General features: G+C 43.2%; 1 protein-coding gene across 1 annotated transcript in view; it reads right to left on the reverse strand.

The window, feature by feature from the left end:
- Positions 1 to 13,663, reverse strand: part of Cntnap2 (contactin associated protein 2) — a 1,322,317-nt gene that overhangs the window by 333,250 nt on the left and 975,404 nt on the right. The window lies entirely within an intron of this gene.

A 13,663-nucleotide genomic window follows, 5' to 3' on the forward strand; every position in this document is an offset into this window, starting at 1 on the left:
TAGTCACACTTCTGTACACCCATCTCACATCACCTTCCCTGAAAGATTAGTGTATAGATCTCAGTTGTTCGTGACTAATATTCAGCTGGTGGACTGGAATTGAGGCGCACTGTGGATGGCAGAAAAAAGGTTGGGGTACAGCATGAGACTTAAAGGGGCCCAGAAATGGGGAAGTGGTAGTTCTGTGCAATTCTTGCTGGCTAAACACAGGTCTGTTGAGGATGTCCCTGAAGCACTGTACACAGTTAAACTGACTCCCTTACAGGTTTACTTATGCCAGGGTCACCACAAACACAAGTGATGCATTGAGCTTCAAAGTTTGGATGGTAGGAGAGCCAAGACATCACCAGGCAATCGGCATTCAGCTCCATTGTAACCCCCTCACCCCTTGAGTGCTGGGGATTGAACCCAGGGCTTCACACAGGCTAAGCACATACTCTACCACTGAGCTCATTCCCCAACCCCACTCCATTATAATTTTATGAAACTATATCTTAAATGTGGTCTTTATGTGGTACATGACTGTATATCTCTTCTCAAAATATTGTTATTTGGGAGTTTTGCTAGCATGCAAAATTTGAGATTGTAGTGTATTTTAAAATGAATCCTAAAATAAAACAAAAATTAAAGAAGATGAAGCTGATTAGTAAGCTTCTAAAGATACTCCAACTTGCAGGTAAGTTATTACAAGAGTAGCTTCCATAAATGAAATGAAACATCATAGAAATATTTATTTGGACTCAGGACAAAATTCCATTGTAGAATATTCTTGCCTAGTATGTGTAAGGCCCTGGGTGAATCCCCAACTCTGAAAAGAGAAAGGAAGGAAGGAAAGGTAGAAAGAAGAAAGAAAAAAAAAAGTCGTGTGAGTGTGTATGTGTGTGTGTGTGTGTGTGTGGGTGTGTGTGTGTTTGAAAACTGTCTGCCATGGGTCAAACCTCTGAAATCATGAGCCCCAAATAAAAATATTCCTCTTCTAAGGAATATTTTACATCTCATTTGTTCTTTTTGAGTATTTTAGTCACAGCAGTGAAAAGCTAACTAACATACCTGTCATCTCATTTTACTTTCTTTCCAATCCCCAACAAGAGTTCTTCCAAATACACTGGTCTGGAGCAATTTCAAACTTGGTCGGTTAATTGGATTAAAGTAGGTTTTGGACTGAGGTCACTGTCAACACAGAGGGCAAATGCTAAATTCTGAGATCATCATGTGTGTGTGTGTGTGTGTGTGTGTGTGTGTGTGTGTGTGTAACAGCAGGGTAGAGGAAATCTACATGGCAGCAGAAACAGTAGAGACCATATCACTTTATTCTGAAAGTAAGTGGCGTCCACTGTTTCTTGATTCTGTAGTAACTGGTCCTCATGATGGGGATGTGTGTAGGTAGAAAGGAAGCCCAGCTACTGGAGTGAGATTGGCCAGGAGAGTTAGAGGAAAATTAGGAGTTTTCTTAGACATAGAAAATCCTGAGAACCAATGTCCCAAACTTTTACTTTTGTTGGATTCTCTTAACCTAACAACTTTACTCATTACTCTCTAGTTCATAAGACGAAGTCTGGTCTTTACACTGTCCACTCAGAAATGACCGGTTTTAGATGTAAGAAGGCCACCCAAGGCCCAGGGTGGGCTCCATATTTCCTTTTTTATCCTCAGCCCAGAGTAAGGGTGAAGTTTGCTGAATTACAGATGCTACCCTGAACTTTGGTCTTTTTCCCATAGATGCCATTAGCAAAAGCCAGATATGAAGGATTAAGAGGAACATGACACCTCTCTGAAATATATAAGTAAAGAATAAATAAATTAAGATATTTAAATAAATAAAAACATCAGAGCATCTTCTCATCTGATGCTTGGGTCATGTACACTTTTCACAAATTCAGTTTCTAGGTATTAAATTATTTAACAAAAATGCTTTTTTAAAAAAATAGAGAAAATTAAAGCAGTTGGAACTAACTTGGTATCTTTAGCCAAACAAAAAGGGAATAATCCTGGGAAATGATATCCAAAATGTCATCAAAAACCAGAAGGCAGAGAAATCCTGCCTTCTCAAACCCATTACATTATTGTCTCAGAGATATCAACAGGAAAACCTGAGCAGAATAGCTGAAAAATATGCAACTTGTTTCTGTTAGATTACAGGCCATATTTTAAGCTCAAGTATTAATTTGCATTCTATTCAGTACAATAAAATTAAATTCTAAAGGTCTAAATACCGTAAAACCAAATTGATTAGGGTAATCTAGTAGAATTGAATTAAGGAATACTTAAAGCATTAGACATAGGATTACGGAGAAGATTGTGGTGTCACTTCATTGTCTAAATCTTGAGGCAGTGGAGAAAATCCTGAATAGGAGAGGCAGGGCTAGAACCCTAATGGGCACATGACATCCAAAATGTCACCAAAAACCAGGGAATCCTTGCCAGTCTGGCTTCTCTATTCACATTTAGAAACAGAGAGATTCCTGGTTATGTGTTGGTCAACCAACTAGTATATTTCCCCTCAGAGAAGTTTGAAACTATTTAACCTAAAACAGTTGACCATTGGAATTATTCAATGGTAAAATGTGTATGAATGGAACACAGGGGGGTCTCCTTTCCTTCTTAATTTGGGAGTGTCCCTCTAGTCCAAAGAGCAGTTTATAATGCCAATAGGTGGGAACAAATTCAAACACACTATTTCCTACACAATCCTCATAAATTTTGAATTAGGACTTATTTTAAAGAGAGTAACAAAAATCTCATGTGTGACGTTTACAATGGTTCTGTGCATTGTTTTATATTCTGATATTAAGATGGCTAATTTAGCACTGTGCTATTGTTTGGATATGCGGCATTCCCCCAAAGCTCACAAGTTGACAGTTCCATCCCCAGTGTACAGGGTGGGGCTCTGGGGAAGCGATTGGATCTCAGGGCTCCGACCTCATCAGCTAAATAATCCATTAGAGCTTCATGGGCTGTTAGGGGTGGTACAGGCTGGAGGAGGTGGGACCTAGCTGAAGGACTGGGGTGTGCTCTTGAGGACTACATCTTGTCTCTGACCCCTTCCTCTCTCTCTTTTCCTGGTAGCTGCCAGGAGGGAGCAGCTTCCTCTGCCACACTCTTTGGCCACTGTGTGTGTTTCTGCCTTGCCTCAGACGTGAAGCGATAGAGTCAGCCCACCTAGGATGGAAACCTTTAAAACAAACTTCATGAAGAGTTTGATTTATAAAGTTTTCTTCAGTGAAGTTCCCAAGTTTCCAAGGCTTGCACAAAGTTTGACTGTGCAAAGAAGCTTTGTGCAAAGCCAAGTAGGTATCATAAAATAGGTGAACTGGAACACGGTTTTAATTATGCCAGAGTGAGGTAGTTTATAGCTCAGAGCTTAGCACCTGAACAATAGGTTTGAAGTACTGACTAATTGTAATTTTGTCAGTAATAACCTTGAGACACGGGTAAACAAAAATGTGGAACACTCCCCTGGATCTCCATGGGGCCAGGAGGGTTAATCTAATTTAGATTAAACAATGAGTTCTATAAATTTAATACTTCATGTGCATCTTAATTTAGAATTGCCAGAGAAAGTATAAAAAACTTTAAAAAAAATTTTTTTAATCTTTAACTTGAAGATAATCATCGGATTCAAGGGATTTTTCAAGGTACAAAGAAATAAAAGTTTTCATTTAGTGAAGATGAATAAATGTGAAAAAACCTTGCTGAGGTTAAAAATGGTTGTGAATATAAATCAAGTGATGGCTCTTTGCTTGGACCTCCTGTAACAATTATAGTCTGTGCAAGTTTTCCACAATTTGTCAGGGAGTGCCCACCACACTGCCTCCATTGTTAGTCTACAGTACTTATTTAAATCTTTTGTGGTTATCTAACCATCGAATGAACATATTAGAATGCTGTGATGTGGCAGGGGCCCTCCTTGGCACTGGGCTGTAGACTTCTGCCTGAGGATTCCATCAACGTTGGGAGTGAAGGTGATAATAATGCAAATGAACAGAGAAAGGAGACGGATGTACCATCAATCCTTCATGTGGTCCTGGGTTCCTGGGACTGAGCTTGCAAACCCATGGAGATTGAGTTTGATCACAGGGGCAGCGATGTCAGCCAATCGTGCCTGCATAATGAAATCTCAGTAAATGCTGTGAGCAGCTGAAGCTCATGGGGGCTTCACTGGTCAGTGGTGCACATTGATGTGACAGGAGAGTATGACATTCTCACTCAAAGGGAAGAAGATAAGGCAGCTCTGCATTTGAGACTCTCCCAGACCTTGCCCCGTGCATCTGGAGAGTCTTGATTTGGGTTCCTTGTGATGCATCTCTTAATTCCAACATCCCTGAGTTCTCTAGGTCTTTCTAGTGAATTATGATGAAGGGATAGTGGGAACCCCTAAATTATAGTCCATTGGTCAGAAGCATGAATGGCTCGCAGCTGGCGTCTGAGTGAAGGCCACCTCCTGGGTCTGTGCTTTTATCCTGGACTGGCTGTGTGGATTCTGGGCTTTAATGTGGGAACTGTGCTGCATATTGCAGGGGTGGCTTCAGGTAGGGCTAAGTGGTATGGAGAAGGTGCAATGGCAGTGGGAGGTGTGGGCTCAGGAGGAGCCGGCTCAGGTAAGGCTTGGGAAGAGAAGCTTCCAGGCAGAGGAAGCCACCTGTGAAAGCTTCCAAGGCAGCACAAGTATAGCACACTGGAGGCAGGAGACCCCTACAGCTGGATTGGGGGAGCTGGAAGGACTGAGGAGCAGGGCCGATCATGCAGGGCCTTTGAGGGTGGTAGGGTGTTTGCATTTTAAGACCCACGGGGAGCCACTGGATGGTTATAAGGCAAAAGAACTACCATAATTTGTAGCTTTGAAAACTTTCCCTGGATACCAGGTGGAAAAATAATTGTGGTGGTGAACATGACCGTTGAAGGCTTGTGTTCTGCTTGCTGACCTTCCTACAGCTTCTTGATATCCACACAGTGCCCCAGATCATTGCTAATCACGTGGAGGGTACTGTGTACATCTGGGTTAACCTGCGAGCATACACAGAGAAAGAGAAGGATAGGCTGAAGGGGAGAGTGAATGCTTGCTCAGTATATACCAGCGGGTGAAATGTGAGGTTTCTATGACTGAGTTTAAAAAAGGGGTAAAATCTCAATTAAAACAGCAAAACATTCTGTGTAATATTATACATCTTCCAAATTTTATGTATTTGCTCAAATTTCTCCAAAAGATGTTAAATATCTAGATCAGGGGGCAGCAAATGATGACGCTTGGGACAAATCCAGACTGCCACCTGTTTCTGTCATTAAAAGTGCATTGGATTCCAGCCAGGCTCATTAGTTTACATATTGCCCTTGGCTACTTGTGAGTGACAGGGCTGAGTAAACCACGACTCCATTGGCTCCCAAAGCCTACAGTGTTTCCTCTTTGCCTTTCTGGAAAGAGTGAGCTGACTTCTGATCCAGATGAGCTATTTGTGGTGGAATGGGTCGGTGAAGACCGCTACTTTATTGGGATCTAAGTGCATTTTGTTGGGATTCTCTAGGTTCTTTGAGGGAAGGTACAAGATGACAATGAAGAGAAGGCTATTATCCTTTTGGAGCCAGCAAAGAGGAGAAAGGAGATGAGGAATCATTTGTATGGAAGGACATGGCCCCTGGGACTCAGCAAATGCAGGTGAGCTTTAAACAGGAACTGGCCATGACCACCTCCACGCTAGGAGGATGCAAAATGAATGGCTGCCATTTAGCCAAGAGTGTAGGCAGGGCTTCTCCAGAACAGGTTCAGAGAGGAGGGTAAGAAGAGCTGACAGGAGAACACGGAGCAGGGAGATGGGCAGAACTTTTCTGATTTCAAACCTGCCATACTTCACACAATGAATGCCGATAACAATGATGAGGGTGGCTAGAACTTAATGTGTACTTAGAATATGCAAAGGTGATAGTTAGGCTTCATTTAAGTGACTTCAGTGATGTTGTTACAATCACATCATTGAAACTGAAGTAAGGCTGTAGGTGGGTAGTGGAAGCCTACAGAGGTGAAGTAATTTGTCCAAAGATACAAGTTGCCTGGAGGGAATTGGGGTTTGGAACTAAGGGTGATACAACACATAGCCGTGTACCTTTGTTACATTAGGTGTGGTCCAAGACCAGCTGCAGGAGCTCTTTATAGCATTTCAAGTTTCTGCCTAAATCAGAATCTGCATTTGACAACATCCCAAGTAACTTCTAAGAACTCTAAAGTTTGCACAGGGCTGGTCTATAAGGTCTCCAAGCTTTATTTTCAAACTCACACGGGGAATCCAAACTTCCATCCTCACTCCCTACACTTTGTTAAATTTTTTACCCTCATTAAAGTGGAAACTGGTAAATAATTAGGGTCTTGTCCCGTTTTCCTAAGTCAAAGCTCTTAGGTTGAATTGATTCTAGGAGCACGGATCCTTCCGTGAGTTATAATCTGTGTCAACTAGTGTTTTTCTCAATTCCAAGTGTGTTCCACACTAGGAAGTTTTGGAACCAAGAGACAAAACCTTATTCTCTTCTGCAAATAGTGAGACAGATCCCTTGGTTTGGGTTTCATGGAGGAACCCACCTATGGGGATTCAATTTCCAAAAAGATCTTTACTTTGGTGTTTGGAATAGTGACTTCTGCAGAGAGTGCCAAGTTCATTGAGGGACAGTGCCAAGTTCAGGAAGGGACAGTGCCCAGGGAGAGGACAAGCAGCCTCAGCCATTCAAATCTGCAGACTCCAGCCTGGACATCTGTCCCTCTCACACTGACTCCCTCCTCTGTGGGATGTGACTAATCCAAATACAAATAGTATCTGAAAGAACAGGTGAGAAAGCCAGTCACACACATACAGAGCACTACACCCAAGTAAAATGGAGACACGCTTAAAAATATTCCCATTTCAATAGTAAATTTGTAGCTGAAGTTGAATGGCCAGATCATCTTAAAGAGCTGATTCCTCCCCAGGGAAATATCCATTTCTTCTAATTGTTTAAAGTCACTCACTGTGAGTGTGGAAGACAAAAGAGAAGGCTCCCTTCTCCTGGGACAAAGTTGCTGCCTTTGTAATTAGGACAGATCCCAGAGATTCCCAGAGGCGCCATCTTTTTAATGGGAATCAGTCTAGGCTGTGATCCCTAAAATTTCACTTTCTGCTGGTTCCAAGAGCCTTTCCTGCTCCTTAGTTGTCAGGTGCCCAGGGACATTAAGGGAAAATGGAGGTTAAAGATTTTATACATCACTCCAGGTTTCCCTCTGCCTTCCATTATCAGCCAAAAACAAACAAACAAACAAACAATGACAACAAAAAACTCCTAGGACTGGAAGTAAAAGAAAAGTAAAAGAAGAAGCAGCAGCCTCAACTTTCAGCTACCAGCACCCATGGTTTTCTACCAAGTTTGCAGATGGCAGAGCTCGCAGTGGGTAAGATCACGGACTCTGGCACCACATTTTCACATCACTCAGCTGTTGATAGGCAGGGATCCAAGGTCAGTGTGCTGGTCTCAGCATTCATCTTTGTCCAGGGGAATTACTAAAGATGCAGGGTTTTGTCGAATTCTCTATCCACGTGGCTTTCCATGAACCAGCTCTGAGACTGTGGGCCAGGCGTCTTTTAGCCTCAGGAGACCCAGATCCTCAGTGTAAGATGAGAAGTCTGCACTGGCTGATCTCTGAGACTTCTCCACCCTGAGGAAGCTGGGCTTTGTTCTTCATTTGAGCTGTCCTTGAGGCAAGTGGGCACAGCTTTGTTTTATGAGAAGAAGTGGGGAAAGGAAAAAAATATTGGAGTATCTCATCAGAACACAGTTGCGGATAGTGATCAAGCTTTATCTATTCTGGGGGGTGTGTTATTGCTCCATTGTGATCATTCTGAGCAGATCACGATGATGTAACAGTCACACAGGTGAAGAGAAGCCCAAGCCCAAGTAAACAGGACTTAGTTCACGGCCAGGGCGGGGATGGAGCAGGCAGGAGGGGGTCCTCTGTGCTGATAACACAACCCTCACCACCCTGCACACTGTCCAGAGAGACTTCTCTTTCCTGGGCGGGGCTAAGGTAGTGCCAACCTTTCACAGCGAAGATAGGGGAGCAAAGTGAGCCACAGTCAGAGTCAACTGCCCAGGGAAAGTGGCAGAAAGGTCAGGGCAGAAGCAAGAGCTGCACCCAAAGAGGGAGGAGAGGATCTTAGGAAAACAGGCTCCACCATCCAGGTGACACAGAGGAAGTGCCTTTACCCACACCCAACTGTACAACCCTCCCAGAAATCAAGAAAACAGAGGCAACTATTAAATTTCCCACACAGGCAAACTGGCACGACAGTGCTTTAACCCTTACCTCGTTACAAGTGACCTGTAGCAATCTGATGTTAACAAGTTCGTTATTTTTCTATTGTTTTTTCTCTCTGTCTCCATATTATAAGGAAGGTGACTTTGAGATGACCAGTCTACTTTTTTTTTGTTTTTTCCAGTTCCTTCTTGTCTGTAAAACCAAGCTCCTGTGCTCAGCTATTTGGATTGCAGTCTCTATTTTGAGGGGGAATAAAGTGTTGCCTGATTCTAGAAGCAATTAGGGTCTTTAAGCTAAATCACTGCAATTCTCTGCACTGTTAGGGGAGGCGGAATCTATGCAATAGGGGAAAGGAGCAATCCTTTTACCATCTGTCAGGAGGTGTGGAGAATGGAGCTGTGGCTTCCTTCCACCATGGATATGACAAGGAGGAGACTTTGTCAGGTCTCCTTTATTCCTTCCACTTCCAGAACTAGCTTCAAATTCAGATAGTGTTGGAAGACACAGGTTGGCAGACACAAAACAAGTCCCCACTGTTTCTTTCCGCAGTCATATGGGAAAACTGCACTTCCCCGCCACCCTTGCAGTTAGACTGGATCCCTGTGAATTTTGCACAGTGGATGTGGGCAGAAGTGAGTTAAGCCACTTATAAGTCATCCCTTAAAGATAGTCCTGTGGTCCCCCTGCCCCAGTTCTCTTCCCCCCATACATTGTCAACTGTGGGGCTCCATGTTCTGGAGGATAGACCTGGAGGAGGAAGGGGTGTTGAGGGCCACAGCAGAGTCGGGATGATGCATGGCATTGGGGAGAGGGGCTACTATATCCACATGGGACCCCCTCCACTCCCCACACTTCCCAAGCTGCCTTTGCCCAGAGAGGCATTCCTCATCATTCATGTGTTAGAATTTATGATCCAGTGAGACTGGTCAGTATCACCTAACCCAGGGTGCCCATCTGCTGGGAGGGGACTGGGGCTTTCTTACAGAGGATGAAGTGGGTGCAGGATAGTCTGGGAAAATGCAGTGTGGGGAGGAGCCACGGGTGGCTTGAGTTGGGTGCTGCTGGTGGGATCTATCTAGGCAGTGGGCAGGAGAGCATCCCAGGCACATGTGAAGCTGGGAAGAAAAGATTTCAAGGGTTTGGATGAAAGAGATGATTTTAAGATAATTCATCCCTCTTGGCCAATGTTTAGATATGTCAATCCCAAGGAGCAAAAGAGGCATATTTCCCCTCTCCGGCTCCAAGCCTAATATCCAGGGGAGCAGAAATGAGGGCTCTGGAAGGAATCTTCCAGCCCCACCCAAGACCCTGCTTCTGCTTCCTTGTCAGCCTACAGGGACCAAGCCTCCAGTTCTCCAGCTCCCAGGACATGGGGAGATTCCAGGAGGAGGCGACAGGACATGCTTGCTTTAGAGTCTGCACCAGGCCCTTTCCTTGCCTTGTCTCTTGGAAGCCTGAGCAGCAAAGTGGCAAAGAGGGAAGCTTCCCACCCTTCTCTGCACCAGGAAGCTGCCTCCTTTTCACAGTAAAAACTGTCCCCATGCCCCACTGAGCCGTTTTCTGTCCCTCTGTTTGTCTACTCCTTTTCTGCTGCCCCAGCGTTTGGCAAAGAGCGCGGACACAGAGTTGTGTGGCCTGTGTGCATTCCTGGCATATTAACTGAGAGCTAGACCCACGTGCTCCCCTGTGGAAATATTTCATCCCTGGAAAAACATGTAGACCCGTGCCTGTGCTGCCTCATGGTAAGGGAATGGCAGCATACAGTCCTGGTTTGTCAAATGCTTGCATTAGAGAGACTTGGCCTTACTATTACTCTGGTGCATCTGATTATTTTCCCAAGGAACCAGCGTCCACTGTCCTTCGGATGCAACTCCATCACCGGCTTCCTTGCTCTCCTGCTGCACGTTGCCCCAGCCTGCCGTGCTCCTGAACTGCGTCTGCTGCCTGCCTTTCCTTTTCTTGTTTGCCTCTGAGCCACCTCTGCAGCTTTAAGAAATTGAGTTTTCATCTGAGACCCCCAGCGTGACTCAAGTGAGTGTTCTGCCTGTCAGCTCTTGCAGCCAGAGCCAGTTGGTTTCTGGCATGGACTCAGGAGCAGTCCTTGAGCAACACATTTTCCAAAATTGTTTCTATCTGGGTTTATTGAAGACACTTGCTTTTGTAGCAAACTTGCTCCTAATTAATTGTTTCAAGTCTCTGCATCCCCAGAGGAGATATGGTAAATCTTTACCTTGCATGGCTGAGAATAAAACAATTAACCAGCCAATACTATATTCCTACAATTAGGTGTAGTCACCATATATAGTATGAATAAGATTTCTACCTCCCCAAACTGAAATCTATTCCATCCAAATTTACCAGCCACCTCCAAGAAAGATCACATATATAAATTTGAAAACAATGTCTATGCTGTTACTGGGTTTTGATCTTCTAAACCTTTGTTTCTTCCTAGGTGAGCAGATATGGTTTGGGAGGGGGATTGGTAACTCCTCTGCACTTCGTATCTCAGCAAACCATCCATCACCAGTCACACTTGCAGTTTCATTTAGATTTGAGGTTTCCATTTGGATGTGTTTTTGGGAAAAAAAAAATCATACAGGCATAAATGTTTCACAGAGCTATATAGGAAATGCAGCATCCCTGGGTGGAACTCACTGATTTTCTTTAGCATTTTGATTATATGGGTCTATGAGTTCAGAGGAATCAAAGTGAAAATGAAACTCAGCAGGCACAGGAAATCAACCGAAACCACGGAAACGGCTGGGCAGAGCCACGGCAGTGGTTTCATCCTGCAAAACTAGGACTGAAGCCTAATTCAGAAGACATTGAGGTGAGGGCTGTCACTACCCAGCTCCTCAGAGACAGAGACATTTTTAACAATGGAATTGTTTTTTTTTTTTTTTCTGAACTGTAGCTCCCAACACACTTCAATAATGGACACAAAGTAAGCTAATCTCTATAAACAGGATAAATGCCCGGCACTTCTTAGATCACATGAATTGAATTCCCCAGCATCCAGGCTATGTTTGGAAATGACGTGGTAGATGGGGCTCAGGGTGAGACAAGACCCAAGTGGCATATTTTGAAGACATTTTAATTTAATTGTCCATTGATGGAGGAAAGAGAATGAAGTTAGAAAAACAATGCTGACCTTGTGTTTCTATCCTCTGCTCCATCTGTTCTCCAGGAGCCTGAGAGGGCGCTCAGGAATTTGCTGAGTGAATGCCGTTTTCAAAGTAGTATTTTGCTCATTTGTACAACAGAAACTCTAGTGTTTGCTCAGCCCACCTCTCATGGGACAGTGGGAGTTCAAGGAGATCAGACACATACAAGAACTGGAACAGTGTTGGCGTGGAACCCTTCATTACCACACCCACGTGAGAATACCCTTAAAGGCACTGTGGGCCAGGAATGACTGACTCCCACCTGAAGGTCAAGTTCAAGGTTCAGTCCATGTTCTCAGTTGCCTGGGAAAAAGGGTGATCTGGCCTCTTACAAACACAAAAGTATTGCACAAAAATCACCATTTAATATTGACCTTGGTTTTGTTTCCACAAAGCATCAGGTAAAACATGATTGAAAAAGAGTCTTTGAAGCAACATTCCCTATAAACTAAGATCATAAGGTCCATGAGTCCATGAATGAGGTAGCATTTGGCTTTATAATAGGACCTAATCACATTTCCAATAGAAATACAAAGGAACATTGACCATTATGCTTTTTAATTATAAAGTCTACCTGAAATACAACTTCTGTCATTCCTTTACTGAGCAACTGTTGTAATTATTTTATATCAGAAAATCTAATAAGTTATAAACTATTTTAGGTTTTCCAATATTCTTTCATGTGCATTTCTCGAACTTTTTGTTCTTTGTTTTTTTGGGTGGTACCAGGGACTGACCCAGGGCTTCATACTTAGGCAAGAGTTCCAGTGCACTGAGCTCCATCCCAGCCTTTTTCTATTTTTTAAATTTTGAGACAGGATCTCACCAAGTTGTCTCCTGTTTTAGCCTCCTAAGTCGCTGAGATTACAAGTGTGCGCTGCCATGCCCAGCTCAAACATGGTTGGAACTTCTTTCTCTTATTCCCAGAGTACCCAACAGATGCTGAACAAATAACAGGCCCATAATTAATTCTTCCTGAGGACTATTTGTCATTTAGGAGAAAACAACCTAATATTAACTGTAAACTATATATTCTAGCTTATCCTATTATATGTTGCTAGAATGTTCTCCTTAAGAATAGTATAAAGGTTTGCAGAAGTGGGATTTTTATAAGTATATTAAGCTAATAAATTATGTAATTGAAGCCCTTTCTCTAATTTAAATCTAAATTCAGAATGAGAATTGATAAACCAGAAATATTTTATCTTTATATGCTAATAGGTAATTATAACACAACAAAATTGATTTTCATTCTACAAAACATGAGAGCCTGTCTAATTTTAGAGAACATTATAGTTTGTCTCTCAGCATATGTGTTTAAAAATGCATTTTGATTATTATTTTATGTCAGTGTCTTTTTCTTAAACAGTCGAAATTAAATTTCTTACTGTGCAGTTCTACTAAGCCTGACTAGACAAATGAAATAATATTGTTCAATAAATGCATGGTAAAGATCTTTTGACCAGTTTCAATTTTACATGTAACATTTTCATTTTCTCAGTGTAAGAAGAGAAAAATCAGTACCAACTCCATCTCTCTTTTGTATTAGGACATTCCTCTGCTTTAATTGCTGACAGCCTTGATTTACTAAGTAGTAAACTGTGAAGCATGCCTCATTACATTCCTTAGGACACCTTTTTGAGTGGATGCAATTATTTATTATCGAGTAGGTCTAATTCTCCGTTGATTTACGCAAGTAGTAAAAATATTCCATCTCACGTAATGCTTTGCTAGGAGGAATACAAACCCAGGCACTAAAATCTTTATGGCCTCCCCAGGAGGCGTCGGGATGCAGGTGGTATTCTCATTACCATGGCGGAGAAGGTGGAGAGGCCTGCCGGAAATCTCTGGGTAGGCCAGTTACTCAGAGAGCAGAATCTAGGATTCTCCGTGCCTGGCACACGATCACAAAAGCATAGAACTCTCCAGAGAGTTACCCAAACCACATGTGCAGAAAAGAGAGGGAGAACGATACCCAGGATGCTCGTTGCAGAATCCCCATGGCAACCTGTGGCTGGCTGCTTCCCTGTCACCGCACATAAAGCACACGGAAGGGCATCAAACAACATAAAATCCTAATGGTGCCCTTAATTAGGTGCCCACTCCCTTACCTCCCGCTGTCCAAGCCAGCAGCCCCCAATTCCCCTCTGTGGCGCCTAATCCTGAAAGCAAGATGTAGCCGCAGAAACAATCTTTGGCTTTCAAGGGACCATCAAGCTTTGATGATGAT

The sequence above is a fragment of the Callospermophilus lateralis genome, chromosome 1 (assembly GCF_048772815.1).
Source record: "Callospermophilus lateralis isolate mCalLat2 chromosome 1, mCalLat2.hap1, whole genome shotgun sequence".
In the NCBI taxonomy this organism is placed as follows: domain Eukaryota; kingdom Metazoa; phylum Chordata; class Mammalia; order Rodentia; family Sciuridae; genus Callospermophilus; species Callospermophilus lateralis.